This window comes from Haemaphysalis longicornis, unplaced genomic scaffold, assembly GCF_048455015.1.
Source record: "Haemaphysalis longicornis isolate Haplotype H1 unplaced genomic scaffold, Haemaphysalis longicornis Haplotype H1 scaffold_5, whole genome shotgun sequence".
NCBI lineage: Eukaryota > Metazoa > Arthropoda > Arachnida > Ixodida > Ixodidae > Haemaphysalis > Haemaphysalis longicornis.
The window spans coordinates 26949007-26975585 of record NW_027526385.1 but is presented as its reverse complement, the minus strand read 5'-3'; the positions used below and the strand labels follow the sequence as shown (position 1 = coordinate 26975585).

Below are 26579 nucleotides of genomic sequence, written 5' to 3'. Positions count from 1 at the left end.
CGTGCGCCGAAATCTCGTACACACGGGCGTTTTTGCTTTTCGCCTCCATCAGAAAAGCGACCGCCGCAGCCGGGAATCGAACCCCCGACCTCGTGCTCAGCAGCGCAACGCCTTAGCCACTGAGCCACCGCGGCGGGTAGTCGCCTCATTTTGAAACGGCGGGATGCGGATTTTCGTGGAAACGACTACATAATTTCCCAAAAATCTAGGAATTGCCGCATTCGCGCCAGCAGCCCCCCTCAAAGCTTCCGAAGGAAACCTCTATTTATAAGGAGGGTCAACGAGAATGAGCATGTTCTACTTACACACAAAACAGTCAATACTTTCGCTATTTATTCTACCAAATACAAGCACAGATGCGACTTGAAAAACGTGTTCTCGTTTGTAAGAGAGCCATCCCTATCCCCATGACAATCAGTAGTATAGATCTAACCCCCCACCACTCACCTTTCGCCTGAGTAGCTGTTCAGCCGGGTACTCGATTCTGGCGACGTCGTCTCTGCCACAAACATCCCCGTCCAGTGGACACATACACTCCGAAGCGGTCGTGCAGCTTTCGCAGCAGGAATCGCAGAAGGTGTGGCCACACATAAGAGTATAGGTCATTCTCGGAATGTTGCCGCACGCACTGCAGATCCTGGACGGAGGAATGGGATCCGCAAACTTCAGTGGCCTCTTTTCCAGATCTTCCGAATACCCATCCAGTGCGAACTTTTGTCTGCTGTAGGCCATGTTCAATTGCGAACATAGACGGAGGGCGTATTCGATCACCCTACGCGTTGCAAGGGCGTCTGAGGAGCACTAATGCAATCGGTTTCCTTTCGAGCTCTGCAACGGAAGTGAGCTGTTTGGCTTCCGTGATGTGCGCGTCTGTATGCTCTGAGAGCTGCACCGTGGACGGCCAACGCCTACTAGATAAGATGAAGGCCTCTGGAAAAGGTTGATTGCAGGGTTTAACGCGCCGACGCAACGCAGACGATGAGGCGCGCCGTAGTGGAGGGCTCCGGATTAATTTTGACCACCTGGGGATCTTTAACGTGCGCCGAAATCTCGTACACACGGGCGTTTTTGCTTTTCGCCTCCATCAGAAAAGCGGCCGCCGCGGCCGGGAATCGAACCCGCGACCTCGTGCTCAGCAGCGCAACGCCTTAGCCACTGCGCCACCGCGGCGGGTCCTCTGGAAAAGGCCAGAACGATTGTGCAACTCCTCTGCTTCGGCTCACACTAAATACGGGAATATGAAAAATTTAGTACCTTTCTACACTGTCAAGAAGGAAGACCTTCGATGCTGGACGCAGTCCACGGAGTTACCGAAAAAAAAACTCCCACCTCCCCTCGCGGGAACCCCTGTGTAGATGCGACGCATAGGCGGAGCGGCGAAGGAACTGCGTTTTATAGCGCGCATAACGTTGAGGGGACTGCGTAAGCCGGTCCCATTCGATGACGACGTTGGCGTACTTGTAAAGCGGCGTGGACTCTAGGTGTTTGAGCCAAGCGTGGATGTTGCTTCGCCGGAGAACGGCACACCGGTTATATGCGCAGCGCGCCCGAAGGAGAGGTAACCGCGGAAGAGAAAGTACTGCACATGCGCCGGGCCCCAGCGGGTCTGCCGCGGCTATGACGCAACGTGCCGCGTCTATGACGCAACACAATCCAACACAATCCACTTTAATCCAATCCAATCCAAATCCAATCCAAGCCAAGCCAAACCAAGCCAGGCCAATCTAATACAATCCAAGCTAATCCAATGCCCCTTGCGAGAGAGTGTTCGCTATCGGAGAGGAAAGGGGGTGAGCGGCGGAGAGCGCAGCTGGCGCGGCGAGGAGAATGGGGGAGGGGCGGACAACGCCGACGACGACGACGCCGGAGGGACAAGGCGAGTGAATCAGATGCTCTGCATCTAAAAACACATTTACCCCAACACAACGCCCATGTCACCAGTAAGGGTATGACATGTGCGTTCTGTTGGAGTAAGGTTCAATGTGGCCGTTAAACAGCCCAATTCGACCGGTCCGGAGTCATCTGTGGTAGAGTAGAGTTGGTTGGCGTGTTACAGAAACGGTAAGATGCCTACGACGCGGGGTAAACAGACAGCTCTATGTTTGTCCCATCGGATAAAGCTCGGGTCTGTTCCAAGTATGCTCAGCCGTAAATTACTAACAAATGTGTTTTGTTTCACGCACTCGGTGGGGGGCGTTCTGCTTTGCAGGTCATCCTTGTTCACAGAGTGGAAGGGCACTAAATGTTTACTGCGAAGCCGTATGTGTCTCAGACCCCCAGTTTTCATTCCGGTGTAACCGATTTACTCGGCCTCGCTTTTATGATCCTCCTAGCCACCGCCGAACCGTTTTCACAACTGTTATATACTTTGCCACCACCGTTGCCTCTTTCATAAGTTGGGCGTACGGGTCATAACGACGGTACCATATGATTATCGGACAATCAACACAAGCACGAATGGACGTCGAAATGACGTAATCACTGCCGCTTAAGGTTTAGCTGCTACCGCTGCTGTATAAAATTCTACCTCGTGTAGCAGCTGCGAAAACCGTCCGGATGTAGCGCAGTTTTCCCGCTTGGAACTCCGACATGAGCCCGTATGTGTTCTTCGGATGGAAAGGCTTCTGGAGCGACATTTTCACCGGTGCATTTCGCGCCCAAAGATCTAACCAGTGGTTGCCGGTTTATACGTTCATGGTTTGAAGGTGGAAGGAGGGAGAAGGCACACAAAGCTAGGCTTCATGCCCGTACCGATGACACGCCCTTCGTGCTGGCGGGAGATTTAAACGCGCAGGACTCACGACTAAATCATCATCATCATCACCAGCCTATCTACGCCCACTGCAGGGCAAAGGCCTCTCCCATTATTCTCCAATTATCTCGGTCCTGTGCCAACTGTGACCAATTTATCCCCGCAAACTTCTTTATCTCATCTGCCCATCTAACTTTCTGCCGCCCCCTGCAACGCTTGCCTTCTCTAGGGATCCACTCTGTTACCCTTAATGACCAGCGGTTATCTTGCCTTCGCATTGCATGCCCTGCCCACGTCCATTTCTTCTTCTTAATTTCTACTAATATGTCTTTAACACCAGTTTGCTCCCTGACCCACTCCGCTCTCTTCTTGTCCCTTAATGTTACACCTATCATTTTCCGCTCCATTGCCCGCTAAATGCGACTAAATGCGACCTGGCAACTATCCTCCGCGGACGAGCATTTTGGGTTTGCACCGGTGTGTTGGAGTGCCAGTAAGATGGCTTGGAGTCGGGAAGGAGGCGGATATGTGTGGCCGAAGGAATAAAGCTTGAGTCCATCCAGGTTTTAACTTGCTACGGGACGGACGCATGCCATTTGCTCGGAGGAAGAACAGCGGGAATTGGAAGAGCCTCGCACCGCACAGAAGCGCGAATGCAGGCTACAACGAAAACCCCCAGCCGCACCCGTCGCCTCCGCAAGCTCCAGCTCGCCGAGTAGCTGCAGATTCATGAACAGGAACTTGCCCACTTGGGTTGCTGACGTAAGCAAATATTTCTTGTTGACGTAGCTTTCACAGCGACACTTACGCCATTGCCTACCACTTTAGGCATGCGCAAATCGCTGGTTGCCGGTCGATGCGTGCACGGGTGGGTAGTGGACAGGGGACGCGGGAGGCGTGCACGCGCAGCTGTATGCTTTACGTCTTCACTGATGACATGACTGTTGTAGTGGTGCGAGGTTCAAACTTGGACGTCAAACAACCCATTGCAGGCTCTCCGGTATCCTTCTTGGTCGAACGCATTGGTTTTGTGTGTTAAAGAGACAGTAAGATGCCTACGACGCGTGATGGAGAAAGCCCTATGTTTGGGCGGTAAAGTAAAGCTCCAGTCCTTTCCAAGTTTCATTCAGCTAGTTGGCCGGGAAGTATGCTGAATCGCAAATTACACAACAACGTACGTGTTTTCTTTCGGGAACTCCGTGGAGCGCGTCCAGCCTCACAGGTCTTCATTCTTGACAGAGTAGAAAGGCACTAAAGTTGATGTTCCCGGTATTTAGTGTGAGCCAAAGCATAGGAGCTTCACAATGGTTCAGGCACTTTCTAGAGGCCTCTATCTCATCTAGCAGGCATTTTCCGTCTACGGGGAAGCTATCAGAGCGTGTCGACGCGCCTTTCGGGGATGCCAGACAGCTCACGTCCGCTGCAGACCTCGAAAGAAAGCCGATTGTAGTAGTGCTCCTCATACCTGTGCTCACGGTAGCTTTCACTTGACAATTGGACTGTCCAGCACAACTGCTCCCTATGTATTTACAATGGGGCACTCGATGGACAATCGGTTCAATGGCCTTCCGAAGGCCTTTGAAACGACCGTTTAGCACAGGTATCAGACGCCTTTAAAACGAGTAGGGTGATCGAATACGCCCTGCGTCTATGTTCGCAATTGAACATGGCTTACGGCAGACAGAATTTCGCACTGGCTGGGTATTCTCAATACCCAGAAAAGAGGCCACTGATGTTTGCGGGTCCCATTCCAGCCTCCAGTATCTGTGCAGTGCGTGTGTCACCCTTCTGAGAATGACCTATACTCTAATGTGTGGCCGCACCTTCTGCGATTCTGACCTTCTCACCTATATCTGCGCGTGCTCGCCCCCCTCCCCCCCCCCCCACAATCTTCTCCTCCCAACCCGTGCGCGCATAAACCTGCAACCGGTCATGAGCGGGTGCTTAGGAGTGAACGATACTGTCGAACATGTCGCTTTCAAATCCCTCTAAGCTGACCGAGTGACATTGGCCCATGTCGGCGTTCCAAGCGGGCCAGTTGCTGTTTATGCGGGAGGGATTCGCAGCTACACGGCCAGGTGGAACTTAAGATGGCAACGGTGGCGGCAGTGGCTTTCCATACTTTTCGCGCCCATTCACGTTTCTGTTCGGCCTGACGATTCGTAAGTTTCCGCCCTTCTTCCTCCAAGCCAGCGAGCGACATGCGTCCTTCCCACTGCGAGGTAACACCTCGAGGGCTTCGACCTCAATACCAGTGGACACACACGTAGGTGTCCGTTTTGCTGCGGAGTCCTACGCATCTTATTGTCTCCGCAACAAACCAACCCCAGATCCAAACAGCTCGATTTCGGAGGAAAGATGACTGGGCGCACTGAGCCGCGAGACGGCCACGTTTAAATCTCCCACCACCACAAGTATGTCATCGGTAGTGGCATCGGCATTAATCCCTGCTGTGCTTGCACCTCCCCTCCCTTCACCAACAATCCGTGCACGCCTAAACCGGCAACTGGGATAGGCGCCTAATTAGGCGTGAAATACACTGGCGAACGGAGAGAGAAAGACTTTATATGTCACCGGGCGAAGCTCTATCTTTATTCTTCCGCCAGAAGAACTATGACTAGTTGGACAACGAGTGCCGCCGACGCGACAATAAAGAGTTTTAGTGGACCGTTTCTCACGCTCCTCTCCGCTCTTATAGCAAGTGCGAGTGCCATTGCGCATGCGTTGCTCGCTAGGGCGCTACCGGTGATACCTAAGCGGGGCCCCGCTCCGCTAGCCGGGGCCTTTTAGCGGACCGTTGCGGCAGCTACGCTACCGCACGGAATATTACGATGGCTCCCCCCTGCGAGGCTTGCGCGCAACGGCGAACTCCGTTTCTTCAGTTGAAACACAAGCAACGAAATCGCGAAAGCGCTGCGAATGGGCAAAGGTGCCACACATCTGAACGACGCTTATAACGCAAGCGAAAATCGTCGACCGAAGCACGGGCCTACTTTTATGCTCCTCGGAAAGAGACAGCCTTTCCTTGGCTATTCGAAAGTTGGGCGGCTTGTTTTATTATTATTTAAGACCATTATAACGTTTCAGCGACTAAATGGTATAAAGAAGGTGAAATAAGGCAATAAACACGGTACTTTGCTTTATTTCGGTGCTTAAAATGCTAATAGTTATATTACCTTTGACGTTCGGGTTTACGCGCGCACAGGCCACGAGCAGTGACGCGAATGATTCCCCGCCGAGAGAGATGCGGTTATTGCTTAGCTAAAGCGGCTTCTGCTGCTGACACTCCGGTCGCGCTCAGCGGGCGGCCGACACCGGAGCAGACCGTCAGAAACGCTCTGCAATGTAGCTGGGAATGGCTTTCAAGCGAAAGAAGAATAATGCGCTCACGCCAGCGTTCCAACGGGGCAAGCTGCCTTCAACCGGCTGGGGTGCGCAGCTATTGGGTGAGGTAGAAATTGATTGGCCAATGGCCGCAGCTACGTTCTCAGTGACAGCGGTGGCGGCGGCTTTCGGCCGTCTTTACACCCATTCGCGCTGGTGATGATCCTCCGCAACCATCTTCTGCTAACGGCCCTGCGGCAGCGGTCAGCGGACCGCGGAACTTGTGAAAGAAGCATCATGGGGGTGAGGGGAATATTTGTTGTGATAACTTGTAAAAGAGGGGTCGGTGGGGGCGCGTACAAACTTCAGAGCGGGCCCGATTAAATCTGCTTCACCGGAATGAAAACTGGGTTAAGGGGGGGGGGGGGGGGGGGGGTGAGACATATACTGCGTTGCATCACCGCCACCATGGAAAACTGTGTATGAACGTTGGAGTGGAGTGTCTATGCGCGAGAAAGGTAATATAACTGGTGGAGAAACCCCACTTTATTGATTGCTTAGCGTTCCCTAGAGGCAGCTACAACAGGAAAAGTGCGGCGCTCGCCGCCGGCTGTGTCCAGTCCAGGGCGCATTAGCTCGCTATTTCTGTTGCGCAAAATCAGCGGCCAAGTGGACACGAGGGAGGCTGCTCACCTATGGGCTATTTATATATCTGGGCTTATCGTACATTTTTTTATTTATTTACTTACTTATTCACTCACTCACTCACTCACTCACTCACTCACTCACTCACTCACTCACTCACTCACTCACTCACTCACTCACTCACTCACTTACTTACTTACGTGCTCACTTACTCACTTACTTGCTTGCTTGCTTGCTTGCTTGCTCGCTTGCTCGCTTGCTCGCTTTCTTACTTTACTTTACTTACTTGCTTGCTTCCTTGTTTGCTCGCTTGCTCGCTTGCTTACTTTACTTTACTTTACTTTACTTTACGTACTTACTTACTTACTCACTCACTCACTCACTGACTCACTTACTCACTTACTCACTTACTTACTTACTTACTTTACTTTTTAACTTACTTGCTTGCTTGCTTGCTTACTTGCTTACTTACTTACTCATTTACTCATTTACTCACTTAGTTACTCACTTTCTTGCTTGCTTGCTTGCTCGCTTGCTTACTTTACTTTACTTTACTTACTTTACTTACTTACTTACGTACTCGCTCGCTCACTCACTCGCTCGCTCGCTTGCACGCCCGCCCGCCCACCCACCCACCTACCTACCTACCTACCTACCTACCTACCTACCTACCTACCTACCCACCTACCTACCTACCGACCGACCTACCGACCGACCGACCGACCGACCGACCGACTGACCGACCGACCGACCGACCGACCGACCTGCCTGCCTGCTGCCTGCCCTGCCCTGCCCTGCCCTGCCCTGCCTGCCCTGCCTGCCTACAGTGCCCCTGGGACCAAAAGGCATTCAAAGGGGGAGTGGTTACGTACAGAAATAGTAAAAGCAGTACAAAAAAAGGTTACAAAATTGGCTTTTAAACATACAATCATAGTTGACGCATAGTCAGGCAAGTAGAAACACCTCAGCTCTTTTGTTAGTTATTCGGATAGTTATTCCCACGTTCCTGTTAGTCTTCTAACGTTACAATCACGGCAGCTCGTCATTATAGAGAGCGCACTTTAGCAAGAAACGCAACTCTTTTTTTTTCAGGAGGACCGCTTGTGGCCAGTTTAGGCAGGATAAATCTGGGCAGCAGTAACAACTGTAGTAACATTAGCAGTGGCTTAGCTCGGCTATGCCAGGATATACGTAGCGTGAGCTAAGTTTCAGCTGGTTATTCTTAGCTTTACTGGTTTTCTACTCACTAAACGTTTCTACACCCTTTTTGACCGAAAAGGGTGTAAAAATCTTGTCCCCCGGCTAACACCCTTAAGAGGTGCTTTGGCAAAAAAAGGGTGTACAGATGAAAAAGGAGTGTTGAGGATGCTCAACACCTTAAAAAAAGGGTGTTGAGCCTCACACCCTTTTTTTAAGATGATGGCAGGCGCAGTGGCAATGTCAATCGGCGGAGCGCGCAGCTTTCAACACTAGCAGTCAATACGCAGAAGTTACAGTTAAAACACAAATGAACTGAGCAAGTGAACCAAAGGAATGCAAGCGGTACATGGAGTGCGTACTTACTAAGTAATAGATGTGCGGTTCTTGCTTTTATATCCAGCACAGGAAAGCCCACCCGATCGAGTCGGTGGGTTTGTCGCAAAAAACAGATATTTTAGCGCTAATTTCGGGAGTATGGATTTTACTACGAGCGTATACGTATCAACACCCGGATTGGCAAAACCTTTTTAAAGGAGCCATGAAGAGAAAATGCAAGTTGGTTTTATTCGAAAGATTTCGTGTTTTATAGTGCCCCCAGCGTTTGTCCGGATACAAACGGTGCTTTATTCACTGAGAAATTAAACAATTTAGGTTAAAATTTTGATTTTCCCGCTCAATCGTGCGTTTTCGTGGTCCCAAATGACATCACAGGAACCGACCGCTCTGCAGCCTAGAATACCTTCATTCACGCATCCGCCGTACAGGGTAGAGACACGTATACGCTGGCGCCGCCATTTTCGGTTGCTCGCTCGCCGCCGAAGCAAGTCATTGTGTCAAAACCACGCTAAAATTATCGCCGCAACGCGGCTTACTGAAGAAGTTTGTATCATATTGTCTGTTTCGCGTTGCTAGGTCTCGTGGGAAACGAAAAGAATAACGCGTTGATCCCGTTGGCCCAATTGCGGCGGCACGGGACCGTTCAAAGGTTGTCTCCACCCTGCACAGTGGTGTTGGTTTGTTCCCGCGTTTCTTTACGTTCCGTAGCCTAGATGGCGCCACCATACCGTGGCAAGCGTTTGGTTTGTTTTTGCCCGCATTTAAACCTGGCTTGTTTTTGCTCTGGGAGAAAATATTCGTTCCCTGAAACAGTGCTCGCTCGACAAATGGAGTCACGTAAGACACCGTTGCTTGCGTCAATCGGCCAGTGTCGTCTGAGACAACCCCAGCCCCGTAGTGCTGTGCAGCTAAACCAAGCATGCTGTGCGCAGTACGAACAGCAGAACGCATCAGTACTTCTATGTTTACATGTGCTTTCGTAACTTCCACTGTTTGTCCCATCATTCTTATTGCTTTGTAAAGAATGTACCCTAAATTTAAGCGCAAATCGCTCGTTCGTCTAGTTTGTAAGCTCTACCTAATTTGCGTATGCTTCTGCCAGCCTCCGCCAATCGCAGAGCTTAGCTCATGTGACATCATAAGTTCTGTTGCGGGAAATGAGCTGGTGTGTCGCATGACCATTCCCGTTTTTCCTAATTATGTAGCTTATTTGAGCGAAGTTTACCTTAAAAGTGGTGTCAATATGATTCTAACGAGACAATCTTTTGAATGAACCAAACTTGTGTTTTCTCTTCATGGCTCCTTTAATTACGATGTACTAGTTCTTGCGTTCCATACCTTATAGCATTTTATTAAATTCAAAACAAAATAATTCCCGCCAACTCAGCACCGTTCAAAAAGGATTTTCATTATTCCAACACCCTTTTTCCCTGAAGGTTGTAAAGCTACAAATTAGGGTGTTAGAAACTAAGAAAAAGGGTGTAAAGAAAAAAGGGAGTGAGAATAAGGGTGTAAGAAGAGACCACCAACTAAGAAAAAAGGTAAAGGACCTCCAACTTTGGAGGCATTTTGTTCCTATTTACACGGGTGGACGGAACATTTTCTACACGAGGGGGTGGTTTTTTACCTCATGATGTTTAAAGCAATATCAATTGGCATAATTTATTACCAGTGAAGCTTTTTAAGCTTGAGCTAGTTTCGGTGGCATTAGCAAGAAAAATACAAAGAAAAAGAACTGCGGCACCTGCAAAGGGTGCACCACCGCAGATAGGGTATTATAACAGTGAAGTTGGCTTTCGAGCTTGTTAGAGTGTGAGCACAATGGGCGTATGCGTATGCCCACCTCTTACCGTACCATTTCAAACGTACCCATCTTTTTTGGATTCTAAAAGGCAAACAAATTGGCACAGCTTGAAGTAGTGGTGCAAGGCTGGAAAAACAGCATAGCTGGGGGCCGACCTAGCTTGTTTCCCCCTTTGATCCCCTGGCAGTGGGGAGGGGGGGGGACGCACTGGAACAGCCTTGTAAAGTCCGGTTAAACTTGGCCTCACCCCTCAGCGGTCATCCTAGCTTAACAACAACATTGCAAAGCTTAGCAAACATCACAAAACGTAGCAACACCGCAAGACATTAGGATTAGGTCTACCCCTAGCTCCGCGATTTTTTTTTTTTTTTTGCAACCGAACGCCCATTTCATACTGTTTCAACAATCTACAGAAAACCATGCGTGTTGCAGTCGGTAAACACCCTTTTCGCCACACGACTATACTCTTAAATTTTGGAGGTTCAAATTGGTGTTTCACGTGCCAAAGCTAAACTTGGGGCATGAGGTGCACCGCAAGTGGAAATGAGCGATCATTGCCTGCGAGCAATTAGTTTTTTTGTGTTTGAAAAGTTCTTGCAGGTAGAGGAGTATATGAGGGGATGTCTTCTTCTTTACAGTCGTATTCTGCAAACAAAGATGGCTTTATTCTATGATCAGCTGAACACCTTTCCCACACCCTTTCAACACCCTAAGAAAAACCACGGGTGTTGAAGTTGATCACCCTTTTTTTCACACAAAAAGGCAGTTGAGCTAGGAAAAGCGTTTTGAGATTCAACAAAAAGAGTGTAAAGGCTCCCCAACACCTTTTTTCCACTTAAACTGCACCCTTTTTGGCTAAAAGGGTGCAAAAAAGTTTAATGTGTAGGATTAGCTTGATTATCATGCTTACTGCTACTTCAATGACGGTATACACATTATGTGACATATGTATATTTATCAAGCGGCTCTGGCGAAGCGTTACAATCACCCCAGAGCTAAGTTGGTTCTACGAGCGCACGCCGGTGTTGCTGCGACGCACGAGCCATCGGTTGCACACGCGGCCACCCACGCATGATCATCAAGTGGACCAGGCCGCCACGTACGGAACGAAGGTCGGCGAAGACGCTGGGCGCGTGGGTTGTTGGAGAGACGCCGGGCAGCCAGCAATATGTGCGCCGTATGACGTCACTACTCCCTGAGCATGCGCAGCACGGCTCTCCAGGAGCCACGCGGACCTTCTCAACCTCGGCCAGTGTAGCTGACGCTACAAAAGGAAGTTTAATGTGCGCGCACTGCTTATCTGCATCGATTCACGACTTCTGCTCCAGCGTTCGTAGGATTGACTCTAGGCACATCGCAATAAGTCTATGACACATACCTACTCCACGCTTGAAAAGAACCTTTATATATGAAACATCTATATCAGATGCCCTTTCAGCCGCCCCAAATGCTAGAGTGTTATTCGGCATTAGTTGTTTTATTCGGCCTTATAATCAAACAGGACTTGCGAGCGTGCTATGTGCTTCTTCGTTTTCGTCCTTGCCCCCTTTTTTCCCTAGTTAAATGCTGCCAGCAAATAGGCAAGTGCGCCAATTTTCTGTCTTAACAAAAACACCAGTCCTCTTATTATGATATCTTTTTATAGCTTGTATAATTACCCATCTACCGCAAAGCTTTAGTGCACTTAAAAATGTATCTACAGCGTCAAGCTGCGCATTGAGACTATGACAAGAACCACTTTAATGACATCTTATTACATAGTTGCGGGTGCACAAGGTCGGTAGGTCACTTCCCTTCATTAGCTGCCTTGCCCACTGATGGGGCCTAACAGTGGAAATCTCTGGCGTAAAGCCCGCCTTTGCGTGAGAAACAAAACACAGTACGCTCTCAGCTACACCACAAAATACGTCTCCTTCTTTCCTTGCAGGTACATGGGTAGAGCGTCTGCAACATGGCGGCCAAATGCGCAATTGAACGCTGTAGGCCGAGATCGCTTCTCATCTTCGATGCTCTCCGAGGAATACTAAGTACATCCATGAAATGAAACATCATAACGTATGTAGTCGATCCAACTTTATGCAGAAGTAAAACCAGCGAAACAAGGCGAGTCATAACTCGCAAATTCTTCGGCCCAGACAGACCACGCGGGAGTATATTAGCAAGACATTTTCCCCCTATACATTATGATACAGCCATAGACGTGCACGCGAGGGAACAAAGGGAGTCATGAACCCCCCCTCCCCCCCCCCCCCGCCTACTGCTAGGGAAGGGCGCAAAATGTTCGTTGATATTTATAAATATGAAAACAAGTTCAGTTACGTAACGTCACCAGAACCATGCGAGCACGATTGATGACCCAGCCCTAGCAAAGCCGATTAACCAGGCAAGTACCCGGACCTTTCTAGTTTCATCTGAGCAGCTATGCACAAACAAAATTAAATAATCGAAAGTGCTGAGTTTGTGTACACTGGCTTGAAACGTTTCGCTTGTTTAAGTACAGTTCAGTGAACGATGCTGCACTTTCTTCTCTTGCCGTGTATTTCCATCCAGGATTGGTATATCAAAGGGGAAACCGGACCCATCATTTGTCTCCACTCAGTTTTAAACAGGAGGAAAGCGTTAGCGAAGTTCAATCAGCATTGAATGAATGAGGGATATGAGAACAGTATCTCATCCTGGAATTGCTCCACGGAAAACACATCTCGTGCTGCAATGCTAGATGAAGGCTTCGAATGACGAGCGTTTCAGGTGTAATAAAAACGGGAACAAAATCGGGAGGAGCTAAAGCCCCAAAGTGGCGTCGTAATTTTTCTGGGGGGCATGCCATTCAGAGGTCACGGTGCGAAAAAGTGCAGAGCAAGGCTTGTTTTTTGGGACTATTAATGTCTTAAAGCAATATGGCCCTCCGCCGCGGGATCGCCTGCAGTCAGACCCGGAAAATGCCTGCCACACCAATACAGGGTAGAGAGTCACTGCAAGCAGCAATGATGACTTCAATTATCCAGCACATACAAGGAAAAAGATCTCGCTCATATGAGAAGAAACACGCGACCGTGGTAACAACGAGCAATTTTCTGTTATTGTGAAGTACTCCGAGATTCGAAATAGGCCAGAGGTGCTCGAAACCCCTTGAGCGACTTTGTTTTTAACGGTATAAGCAGTGCTTACGCGCCTCAATGTTTTGTGGCGTTCTGTAAGATTCGTCTGATTCGACTGGGCTTCTCTCACACAAAAATAGCTTATAGGCGTCCATGAAAACATATATGGTGAGCTGTCGCCGCCCATGTGTCCCGGTGCTCACCCATAAAATCGCTTATAGCCAGCTATTAAAGTTTTTATGCTTCCGGCGATAAATACCCTTAACCATAAAATTATCTTAACGATTATAGAACATCCTATTGTGTTTAGGCTTTGTCACAGATATTCAAATTGTTTTAGGCAGTTACAAAATATTTATGGGTTTAGTTAGGGTTGACGCAAAAAACTTTAACTTGATCGCCGGACCGCTCTGTGGCGGGCATTTCAGCAGCTAAATTTATCCGTGCAGCATATTGTGAGCATAGGATTGGTAGCTTTGCCGCCGAGTCATGTATGCTTCGCTTTTGACTTGCTATTAGGGCCGCTGCAATTGAACGTGAAGCGATAAAGTATTTACAAACAACTGACACCCTCTGATATGCTTGTTTTCTGACTGCTTCCTTCTCTCCCCTCAACGTAGGTGCACTGCTGGAACGAGGTGAACGGATGCAGTGTCGTCCTTCCAGCTTCGCAGGTCGCCGAGCACGTTCGCAACGATTGCCAGCACCACGTGACCCACTGCCCCACGTGCTCGGTGGTGGTGCTGAGCCGCGACGTGTGCGCACACCTGAAATCCCAATGTACAGCACTTGTACTGCATTCTGCGCCTGAAGCGCACGTGGGGCCGGATGGCAACAATAACACACATTTGCTAGTGTTTCAAGAAAAACTGGAGCAGCGAGTACGTGGTCTAGATGCTAAGCTTGCTCAACTATCACTGGAGACAACCTCGCTAAGCGACAAACTTGTTGAGCTTTGCCACAGCAATAATGATTTCAAGGAAGCATTTACAGAGCAGCTTCGGACAGCCTCAGTTCAAACTCTAGATCGTTTGGCTAAGAATGAAGCTGAGATGAAAGCCCAGGTAACGTACCAACAAAGGTTAGAACAACGAGTTGGAGAACTAGATGCTAAGCTCGGTCAACTGCCCATGGGAAGTGACACTCTTTGTGACGCACTCGTTGAAACTAGCCGCAAAATTGACCATTTGAAGGAAGCCCTAACAAAAGATTTTGGGACAACCTCAGGTCGCAACGTAGCAGACATAAAAGCTTTTTACTCGGAACACCGTGAATCCTTAATGACCGCCATAACATCAGCGTTACCATCGTCTCCAAGTAACCCGAAAGCCCGCCAACGGGTTATAACGGAGTATGCAGCACTCAAACGGAAGGCTCTGAGAAATGGTGTGGTTTGCAGCTGGAGCGACAAAGAATATCTACAGCGGTATTTATTATCTTGGGGAATTGATTTGACAAAAAATGGCGACAGTGTGTGGCTTTATTTGTGCCTTCAGTTGCACGAGGGTAGCGAGGACGACTTTCTTGACTGGCCATTTATACACGAATTGAAGCTCAGCATCATTCACCCGGAGACACGACAAGAACGGCTGCTCTGCGAGACGCCAGATGTTTCTGGGACATTCAGGAAGTTCTATTGTAGGCCAATAGGAGGCAGCAATAAACCTATCAGTTTTGGTAAAACCAAAGTTCACTCGTGTGACATCGAAGGTGATGGTTATGTTGAGAACGATCAGCTGCTTGTAAGGCTTGAGTTGACCTTGTGCTGATATTTAAACCTTAGCAGCTGCTTATCAAATCCCCCTTATGCTGAACACATTTACAAGATAATTTTTGAAAATACTCGCACATATAACACGGCTGTGTTTATCATAAGTTATCATAGGTAGTAGGGCACTCACACCGATCTGCGTAAATATGTACCCTCTAAGTAGAAATCAATCTGTCCTTGAGAATAAACGTACTTTGAGCTGACTTGATCAAAATAAAGTCTGTCGTAATGGTGTTTTCTTTCAGGTTTGATTTCTTTTTTTCAAGTGCATTGAGGAAGCTTGGCAGAGCGAACAAGAAATGCATAACAATCCTTGCTTGTTTTGTGCATTTTGTGTAACTGAAATTTCGATGCATTGTATTGGTTATGAAGGCAGGGTCGGTTCTCGACGCCCAAACAAGCTTGTCGGTGTGGCTAGGCTTGAAAGACAATACGGATCCATGTCTTGGTTTAGCGATAATATTCTGGTCTCTCTGTGAGCATATTTATGAGAGCTATCCTTCCAAACAAAAGGAAAAGCTCAGTGCTTTTCGAGTAATTCCGTATAATCGCGAAGCACATTTTGGCTAGAGAGCATTGGGACGAGTAGTGCGTCCGCATGCGGTTTATTACGCAAGCAACAGCCGCTGTAACGCATTCGGGCGCACTATGTTGAATTCGAGTGAAGGGAGGCGAGATGGCCCGCTCGGCAGGCCTGTGAAACGTAAGTAATAGCCAAATAAGGCGCCGCAAAAATTGGGCTATATTCGTCCTGCCGGCACAAGCCAGGAATCACGCAATAAGATGATGAATAGTTCACTTCGCCGGAGCGTTGTTTACAGCAACAGTTACCCGCTCCGTAGCCTAGTAAGCTGCTGTAGTGCAATGTATCACTTCAGTATAGCCACTCTTCGCGCACACTTTCACTGCAAACCTCTTAGAGCGACTAGAAGTGACGGAAAGCATAAAGCAAGGTTACAATGATACACACTGCGGTGCGTGAAAGCAGTGATGTTCGGAGAAGATGACTTAATTCGTTTTTTGTGAGATAGTACTGAGCGCAGGTTTAGGTCCCTCTTAAGGAGGCATAAAAAGTCCGCATTGGCCCGCAATTGCGGAAAAATCCATCGTTGCGAAAAGTTCAAATGTCAGCAGAGTATGGGCAGGGACGGATGCGAAGGGGTGAGGGGGAGTTGGCGTTCGCTACCTCCCCTACAGCCACTAATTCCCCCTCTCCCCTTTGGCTACCCATCCACACAGAATTTTCGGTACTTGTAATTGTTCAGACCACGGCGCGGAGCACCGCTGTCCTGGGCGAGCAAATCACCCCTCACTTTTAACTTTTTGTTAGGCGTGGTATTGGCTAACGCAACCTCCGCCTTAGTGGGAGCGTGCTAATTGCTTTTTCCCCGCAGCCAATTTTTCCCCTTCAAAGAATATCAGTGCTGCCGCGAGGAGGGGGCCTTTTTTAAACTGGTCACGCGGTTATCAGCAACATGTTGATGAAACAAGCCATTTACGTGCAACTGAGAACAAATAATGACATTTTGGTTTGCTGAGCCCTCCTGCTCAACCTCCCATTAGCATTATGTAACCGCAAACCCCCTCCCCCCACCCCTCGAAATTACGCACCTGGATCCGGCCCTGAATACGGGGCGCAATATTGATGGTGTGGTAGCAAAGCTTAAAATGCATCGCATGCATGTTTTCAGCTGTTCTGGGGAATACTATACATTCTGCACCGAGTTAAACTTTGCTGCTAAGTGGCGAGATGTGAAAGTTATTAAATGGTAGGGTTTCAATTGCGGCCGCCTTTCTGATGGAGGCGAAAACCACGAATGCCCGTGTGTACAAGATTTTGGCGCACGTTAAAGATCTCCACGGTGCTCAAAATTAACACAGAGCCCTCGTGCCTCTTCGCCTGCGTTGCGTCGGCGCGTTAAGCCCTACAATCAATCAATCAATCAATCAATCAAGCAATCAATCAAGCAATCAATTTTTCAGTTGCGGACGTTAATATAACTTGTGGGGTTTTAGATTAGGCAGAGTCCTTCTTCGCCCTAACTAGGTTGTTCACCAAGCGCGTGTAAGGTTGGCCTATTTTGATGCAAGAAGAAACTGCGGTTCAGAAATCTAATATGCCGAGCATACGAACCGCCTTAGCAATTATTTTCAGGGAAGTGTGAAGTGTCTGGTCTAATTGTGGCCTTCGTGAAAAATATCTATACAACGTGTTGAAAGCTTGGTGGGCTCAACCAGGCCTTAATGGCGAATTTCAATGGTAGGGTGACCGTGTATGTGGGTGAAGTCCGGGCAGAGTCTATTGTGTGTGGGTAAATCACCGATTGCGGCGACAATGAGTAATGCCAACGATGCACGTTTCAATGGTGCCGCGGAGTAATTACTCGTGATTCTTGGTTTTATGCTCAGAGAATGGGGCAAGGCTGTTAGGCGCCGTAAAATAAAAACAACGGACTGTCGGCTGGCACAGAAGACATAGAAACACAGCGCGAGGGTTTCTGTCTTCCGCGATTTGTACCCTCCCCAAACAGCACTAGTTATAACTGGTTTGTATTCATTTTATTGGTATGTGGCCAAATAGTTCAATTTCGACGGTACGGATTTTACCTCCGTTTTGGAGTTTATGTTTTGCACAAACAATGTTGATGGGCTACGCGTGAGCAAAGTTTGGATGTTACAGGTTTTTGGGGTATTCGGCGCGCTTTTCTACCCCTATGAGAAAGATTAGTGCTAATAGCGTCTTTTCCAGGCGACAGGCCGAGCGTAGACCAATCTTTATTGCCATAAAAACATACAAAATTTTTAAAGGGTCGAATGGCCTACATATTTTGACGTCTGGTATTGCACATGAAATAATTTCTTCGCAGCAATCTATTTGTGTTTAGAGGTGAATCCGATTTCACATGAATTAGTGTAACCTTAGTCCTTGTAAGATGACATTTCCGCATTTTGTGTTGCACAGTGACGCATGCCTGCCTACATAAGGAGTATAGTCACCGCTCCATTTGACACTCCTCTCTACCGCCGCCATCACTTTCCCAGGTCTCGTGGTCTTCACGTGGGGAAGAGATAAACGACGCTCTTATGCTCAATTATAAGGTTAACGCACATTAGGGCTGCATATAAGCCAAACCACATAATTCCTTAGCTGGATTGACCAGTGGTCATGCCAGCAGTCATCGTGGCCATACAACCATTTTTTTGACGTGAATATACACACCATACCCCACGACATCAAACTACCGACCCACAGTTAGTACATACTCATTAAAGGAGGTTTCCAAATGATGACAGCAGCCGTGAAAAGTTCACGGGCAATTCCCAACTTCCAGTCTGGCTGGGACGTCCGCATACCAACTCCCAATTATCACTTAACTAAAGGAAATTCGGCAGTGACGAAGGCAGCACTGTGACAATCACACAGTCCGTTCACAGATCCCTCCGGACGTGACGTCATCATAGCTGCACATACATTGCTTTTACAATTCAACGAGAAGAGATGCTTGATCATGTAAACATAACAAGAAAAGGCCGTAAGCGTTTTTACCTGAACGACACATCGGTAATTATTAAGGGTATGAAATAAGATACACAAAAAAATAACGAACTCCTTCCCTTCGGAGAGAGAGTCGCAGGATAAGCCTGCCCTCACCTAAAACAAAAAAGACAAAAATTGAAAGCCAAAATGAAAACGCAATGCCGAAATAAAAACGCAAAACCATTCGAGGACCAATAGAAAACCCATTTGTTTCGCTGAGCTGCATCCGAACGAAAATGTTTGGCATGCACTATTGTAGGTCATTATTGTGGGATAATTGTGAACGTTTAAGTTTCTGAACGGGTGCCCTGTCTTCCTCTAAGCAAACAACGCGCGGCCTAACCATGCCGCGCAAAAATGTGAATTGCCCTTTTCACACCGATGTATGGAGGCGACAATGTTACCACAATTACGCTAAACGACTACGCCACGGACTAATCTGATTCGACGCATCTGCACCCAGCGCCATGGCCCAAAGGAACAAGACATGCTGTATCGCCCAAGCACAGCTGACCAGCCACATAGCATATGGAACACCGTATGTTCAGTTGAAACCAAAAGAGGATTCCAAACTGGGACATCTTGAAGGTAACGCACTTAAAACACGGACACTAGCGAAGAAACGACAAACCACAGCGCTGACTCACAACTGATTTTTATTAGAACAGACGCACACTTAAATACTACAACCTAAACCCATGTGACCAGACATCATGCATACGTCACAATCCAGCGTATCATTTCTAAAACATGACAGGCATGAAACAGATTGTGTGGATGAAGGCGCATGTTATATTTAGGTTACAGAGCGATTAGAAAATTCAACTTCACCCGCATGTAAATGAATCGACGGCACACTAAAGCACCACACCCCCTTTTTTCTTATATTATATGCCTCAATAATTTCGCGTGTTAACTTATCCCTGTGCACAGATAAAATAACCGTTTCCTCGAACGCAGGCTCACACTTGCACTTAGATATGTGTTGAGCCACGTGCGAGGAGGTGTCTCCTCCTAAAGACCTTCTGTGTTCCAGCAACCTGACATTGATACATCGACTTGTCTGACCAAAGTCGATGTATCAAATATCCCCAAACGGCCTAGTAAGATGTTTGTGACTGTGCAGAGAAATTAAAGCCTTAGGAACAAAAAAAGTTTAATCTGATACAAGTAAACAGCAGCGACAGAAATACAGGGCAGCCGTTTTATTTCCGGCTTTGTGATATGCGTGTATGGGCCCGCCTCTTGGTGCATAGAATTAGAGACTGTTGAGACTTTATAAGATCACCTGCAAAATACTTTAGGGAAGCCTCCAAATTTTGACTACTTATCGAGGATCTCTGAGCACTCAGCATCACAAATAAGCTAGAAAGAACGAGTTACACACGATCGTCTGACCGATGTTCTGAAGAAGGTTGTTCTCTCTCGCATCGTGTGTTGCAAACTTGTGCGGGATACAGTTTGAGATTTTTCACAGCTGTTAGAAGCTGATAAAATAACCTTATTACTGGAAATACGATTTTCAAAGGTCGAGCGCCTCAAAACGGGCGATTTCTAGCGCAGACACTGCTGCCTCTTATAAGGGGAGTGTAGCAGACGACAGCGGAGTGAGTACTACAGCTGACGTCAGGAACAGGCTAAGTGTGAAGATGGGGGACCATGCCAAATTGAAGCGATCAATCCTAGGTCAAAGCTGCCGTGTCGGCCTCCAGATAGGAAGTGACAGGGGGAGTGTTGGGGGTTCTGACGACGTGCTGTGGGCCGCAGGTTGTTGACCCGTGCAATAAATCGCCAAAAGGGGCGATTTTATAGCACGGCCACGGCTGTTCCTCACAAGCGGAGTGTAGCAGACGAAAGCGGCGCGAGTGCCAAAGCTGACGTGAGAATCCAGGCGGCGCCACACAAACATCTCACCGCCAATAGGCCTCGGGCGCTGCCTGTAGGGGCACAACGGGAATCCTCCAAGCGGCCTGTTCTGAAAGCAGCCGCGTTTCCCACTGGCCCGTTCCACACTGTCGCCGCCGCTTTTGGCGTGTGTTCACCACTGAGACTTACCGTTTGCTTGCGTTCAAATAATTTGGATCAGTCACTGTCTTCCCAAACGAGGTGCATTAAGTAATGTAACGATTACGTTTAGAACTTTCGCGAAATCTGAAATATTGTGGAAATGCAGGGCGTTACACAGTTTGCCATTTTCCGTCATTATTTTATTTTTATTTTTTTATTTTTACAAAATTTTGTGCGAGCAGTTATGTCCATTTACGCTGTTATAGCGATTACTGTCGGAACTTCCGCAATCTCTACATTTTTGAAGAAATGCAGGGCGCTACACTTTCCTGGCTTCAGGGGTACTCGACAAATAATGCTACCCGTTGAAAGTGGCTAAGGACGATGTGGTATGTCGAGAGACCTAGCATCACTAGCATTGCTGGCAGGCGGTGCAGGAACGGGTCCATGTGCGTGGATCGGTATTCAAGCAAGGCCAGACGTATTTATCGACCACTAAACGCTGTGAGAGACGAACTGCAGGGTAAGAGAGAAGGTTAATAGAGAGGATATCTTAGAGCTACTGGGATGAACTGTAAGAATGCAGAGTTCTGAGTTCTCCGTCGTATCGTTGGAATTTAACTGTCGACGCGCCACCGCGTGAGTAGGTGGGTCGGTGGTGATGATCTGATGAACGTCGTCAGGCTTCACTGGATTTGTCCAGTGGCGAGGTGCGGTCGGGGGGCGGAGCTAGTTCAGCAATTACCGGTACGACGAAGGTAGATCGCAAAGAACCGTAAAGGCGAATGGTTATACGGTAGATAGATGATTGGCAGTGGAAAGAAATGATGGTTTTGGCGTTCACGATTTTTTTCGGACAACTTCAGCTAGGTTCAATGAAATTGGCTCCTAGTATAGCGTGACTCACCGTGGCGACGAGAAAAATCAAGCGGAATGTGCAGTGGAGTCCGTGGTTTATCGCCAGAGATTTTCTCCTGTACAGGGAGTGCTGGAGTTGTTGACAGCCAGGGGGTAATACAGTGGCGTTTGAGTGCGGGCACCATAATTTGCGGGGAGCACGCTCACCTTAACCCACCTGTCAACTACAAAGCGTGGCGACTTTTGCTGGCAGGGGAATAGGGGACTGCGGCCGGCTGTGGACACGGTCCTCGCCGGTAACGATCCCGTGCCTCCTTTCGCGCCCAAGAGCGAGTGCAACGTTTTCCCGCCCTGTGGAAGTGGCCATGGAACGGGGTGTGCTGCGGTTGCTCGGGTGATCTGCCTTCCTGGCGATAAAAATTCCCCGCATTTCCCCGAGGGGAAGAATGTGAAAGTGCGAATGCACGAGTTGAATTTGCGCGGTTCGGTAATGTTCGCGAAAGAGAGATCACACACACACACACACAACTACAAAGAAAGAAAGATGCATTTATTCACAGACACCTATTTGTGTTGTCGTTGTACTTGATTGCTAGAGCGGATCTCAGCTTTGAAATTTCGTGTCAGTACTCCTTTAAGCGGGTGCATTAGCCCTTCTCACGCCCGATTCTTGGCCAATCCCCCACGTGGGTATGTGCCATGTCAGCGGCCAGGCAGCGCGCGCCCATCTCCCCCCGTTGCCAAGGAAGACGAGGAGATTCCTGACAAATCCCCCACGTGGGTATGTGCCATGTCAGCGGCCAGGCTGCGCGCGCCCATCTCCACGTGCGCGGACATCGCCGGTGGACGCAGGTTCAGGGTCGCTTAATAAGTGCATCGCACTTAATACGTGTGGAGATGCGGCAAGGCGAAACCGACGAGCTTGAGGGTTCTAAGATGGCGACAGGCGATATGAAGCAGATGCGACGAGCTCCTTCAAGTTTTCCATGCGTCTTGGTAGGGCGGTGACGTCATCGGGTACCGGGCGAGGACAAGGTTGCAGAAGGCACCAGCGCGTTAGTATCTGAAAATCGATCGAAGCCACTGTGCACGTGGGGGATGTATAGTGGCGGCTTCCATTACCTTGTCAGCACAGGCGGTCAACGACGGTAAGGGGAGGTCGGAAAGCGTCGCGAGGATGATCTGCACAGACGAGGAAAGCCGTTGCAGAAAGAGTTAATTAAGTAAGCTGGTGACCGTCGCAGAAGCTCTGTCGCTTAGCAGGCTTAGCAGTTTGCCAGGGAGCTGCGATGGTCGACCGGCACCCAGCTAATCAGCCGAATGGAGCCGCTGGAAACGCTGGTGTTCCGGAAGCCCCGCGCAGCCTAACAGAGCTCCATTCAAGGCATTGTAAAGGTTCTCCGAAGGCGGGTTAACGAGATTATCCCGAACCTCAATGAATACCTTAACTGGCAATGACTTGTAAATGTTTGAAGGGGGTCGCTTGAGATGTGATGTGGCTGACTTGGAAACTTGCCTCGGCTAGGAAGAACCACACGTCACGGTGCTGCAAAGCGGCAAGCGAGAAGGTAGATATGCCATGTTCAGCAGCGGAAGGCGGAGAATTACAGCGTCAATCGAGGAGACGGTTCATTCTGGCTCCTAGTATCTGCTACTATGTCCGGGTCACCAGTATCGCGATTCCAAACCAGACATAGGGCGGGACACGCCCGAACGCTTTCGAGCCGTGCACCTAATCCTGGGTCCCCGTTCATTCCACGCTCGCGGCTGGCGCCGCACTCCCGGCGCGTGGACAGCACTCAAAGGCTGGGGCGCAGCCCTTGCGCTTTCACTCTAGGAGTAGCAGCAGGCGATTGGACGTGCTGGGGCGCCGCCACACAGGAAAGAAACCGTGCGAAACCAACAACCGTGTAACACGTTTTACCTGCAAAAATAGGCATATCTGAAGAAGAAAAAGCATTTATTCTCTATAAGAATTTAAATGTGAAGAATTAGTAAAAATAAAAACAAAGAAGAAAACAGAAAATGGTGTCCTAAAATCCCAGACCACCTGGTCAAATTCTGTATTCGCAAAATTATTTTCGGCTTTGATGTTACTCGGAGAACTTCTTACCACCCCCCGAAACAGCCCCGACTACCGCACAAACCTACAAAGTTGAAACTATGCTTAGCCATAACTCCCTAACGTCTGTCCTACGAAATTGCAACTGGAGAATTGAAGCGAGAATTTTACCGACGTAAGTCAAACTTTGTCATACATGATCCCGACCACATCTACCCTATTGCCAGAGAGTACGTAGTAATGGCCACATTTATTTACGTCAGGACACCGATAAAATATGCTTACAAAGGTCGCATGCCGCCTTGAAATCCCTGCGTGCAAATTAGCGCCGACGCCTGGAAATAAAAATTGGCCGCGTATCTTCTCCTTTCGTTGCGAATCTCGAGAAAAGACGACAGCCGTGTCAAAATTTGCCAAGGAAATGCCCCCCTTTGCTTTCCCGCTCACCTCTCATGCTCTTCCTGTACCATCGCGTTCATCCCTAGGTAAACGCGCAAAAGGTTCGCTCAAGTCGATTTAAGTTTACCGCGTTCCACTGCTTCAGACCGGGTTCCTCGATGCCAGCGCTGCCGTACGGCGGGGACGTGCGTGAATTGAGGCACCCTACTACAGCGTTTATAAAACCGCGTTGCCCTGGTCCACGTGCGTTCCAAGAAGAACATGGACACTATCTAGTAGAACCTTTCGTAACTGCTGTGGCTTGATTCCGCCAGAAGCTATAGTGGCGCGGGTGACAGCGGCAACTATGTGAATTTTTTTCTTCAGTGAATGTATTATGCAATTTCGCAAAAATCAAGCATCTATGGGTTTTTTTATAAAGAAACTCTGTAAATATCCCTTGTGTATCAAGTTTCGGTTTTCTGATTGTAGGGTTTAACGCGCCAACGCAACGCAGGCGACGAGGCGCGCCGTAGTGGAGGGCTCCGGATTAATTTTGACCACCTGGGGATCTTTAACGTGCGCCGAAATCTCGAACACACGGGCGTTTTTAAGTTTCGGTTTTATATTTGCGTAATGTCTTGTTTTGGTTTAACAATGTTGACAATATGTACATATAAACTGGACTCAGACGGTTAGTTTTGTCTGTGAGTATAAAAGACTATTGCGCAGACTCCGCTTCACTTTGGCTGGGTGGCTGAATGGAGTCACAGACAGAGAGACAGACAGACCACGGCCGCTCGATAGTAACTAGACCTAGTTCCTATCCAGCCGCTGTGGACAGGCAAACAGACATACAGACAGACCAAAATTTCCGGGTTTAAGTAAAAAAAGAATGACTATAGTCTTTAAAAACTGACTGTGCCAGTACGTCACACACAACCTGGCGGCAATACTGTCAGTTGAGAGCTGGTGCCTCATACAGCACTCTATCAATCACCCGTGCAAAGCTTTAGGCTACTACCGTATTTTCTCGCGTAATGAACGCATCCCAAACTTCAGCGGTAAAAATTAGGTTTCTTTTTTACCCCGCCTAATAAACGCACTCCCAACTGTCCGCCCCAGCAGTCCCAGAATGGCCATACTGTGGCTTTCCCACTTTACTCGGTCTCGCTCATGATGATCGCGCATGCAACCTAGAGCTATGTCTCGGAGTAAAAACCAGCAAACACGCCGGCGTGGCGTCATTGGACAGCCAATCACAACGACGCTCAGTCGATTCAGTCCACTGAGCGTCTCAGCCCTACTTTTTTTTCGTGATAGCTTTGTTACTTGCTTGCTTTTCTGTTAGTCTTCCAATTTTCAGTGGGCGATGGGACGAAATTTCAGTTACACGGCCAGTTTTGGGTTAAAGGTTGTTGCGTACGCAGTTGAGTATTGAAACCGTGCTGCGGGAAGATATTCCGGAATGGGCGAAGTGAAGCCTTGACAAACAACGACTAGCATAATTCAATAAAAACGCTGCGTGCTTCCCAATTGTGTGCGCGTATGTTTACTGCGAGCGTAAGCTTTTTTTAGTGAACTATTTTGTTACGTTGCGGCCTTCTTTTGTTACTCCAAAAGAAGTTTCCGGAAAATTACCGCGCATAATAAGTGCACCTTCAACTTCGCTTCTGTTTTACGGGAAAAAAGTGAGTTCATTACGCGAGTAAATACGGTACTTTGAATATTTTTAAAGACAATGGTTTTCTTGGGCTAGTTAAACGCAGAAATTTTGTTCTGTATGTCTAAGTCTACGTCTGTGACGCGAGTCAGCCACCCGGCTAAAGCGACACGAAAACTGCCCAATAGTTTTCTATACTCATAGCCCAATCTAACCGTCTACGCCCGGTGTCAGTGTTCATAATTGTCAACATTGTTGAACAAAAACAAGACATTATGCAAATATAAGACGAAAAATCAATACTTAAGTGATGTTTGCCGTGTTCCTTTATTAAAAATTCACGGATGCTTGGTTTTTGCGATAGTGAATGAAATACATCAGCGGCAGAAAACCTCGCTTGCTGTTGCCAGCGCCTACCTCCTGGCGGTATTTAAGAAATCAAACGGCAATAGCAACGAAAGGTTCCACTAGACAGGATCCGCTTCCCGCTTGGAATGCTCGTGGAGTAGGGCAGCGTGGTCAAATAAACGTTGCAGTAGGGTGCCTCAATTCACGCGCGTCTTCGCCGTACCGCAGCGCTACCATCGGGACACCCGACTTGGAGCAGCGGAAGGCGGTAAATTTAATGTGACTTGAGCTAACCTCTAGCGTGTTATCTTGGGAGGAACGAGACGGGAAAAGAACAGCATGAGAGGTGAGCGGGAAAGAGAAGGGAGGCCTTTACTTGGCAGGGGCGCCAGTCGACTGTCGTCTTTCGGCGACATTTGCAACAAAAGGAGCAGATACACGGCCATTTTTTCACAAGGCTGTAATTGAACCACGGAACTGTCAAAGACGCACATCAATGACTCCAACGACATTACGTGCTTATGTGTTTCGTGAAGAACCTTTACTTCGTTCAGGTTAGTATGCAAAGACAGAACGTGATCGGTATAACACCATAATTAGGACGAAACAGGCGTTGACTAATCTTTCTCACAAAGGTAACATTAGGGTCCTAGTCTAAAACTTCAGCGATGCAATCACCGTCCCGTGGCGAGTATTTACTGCGACGTTAAAACATTTGCGGCATTCATTCCTACGAGAACCACAGAAAACATGCTGACTTAGCCCTTGAAACTACCCTTATACGTCACTGATGGT

At 48.4% G+C, this 26579-nt stretch overlaps 1 long non-coding RNA gene across 2 annotated transcripts in view; it reads right to left on the bottom strand.

Annotated features, from left to right (window-relative positions):
- Nucleotides 1–26579, bottom strand: part of LOC144137983 (uncharacterized) — a 151062-nt gene that overhangs the window by 27095 nt on the left and 97388 nt on the right. The window contains exon 1 of one of the 2 annotated variants that reach the window (XR_013315793.1): nucleotides 448–848. The exons of the other annotated variant lie outside the window; for it this stretch is intronic. This is a non-coding gene — a long non-coding RNA (uncharacterized LOC144137983). Of the gene's footprint in view, nucleotides 1–447; nucleotides 849–26579 lie in introns of those variants that run through there. 2 annotated transcript variants of the gene reach the window in all.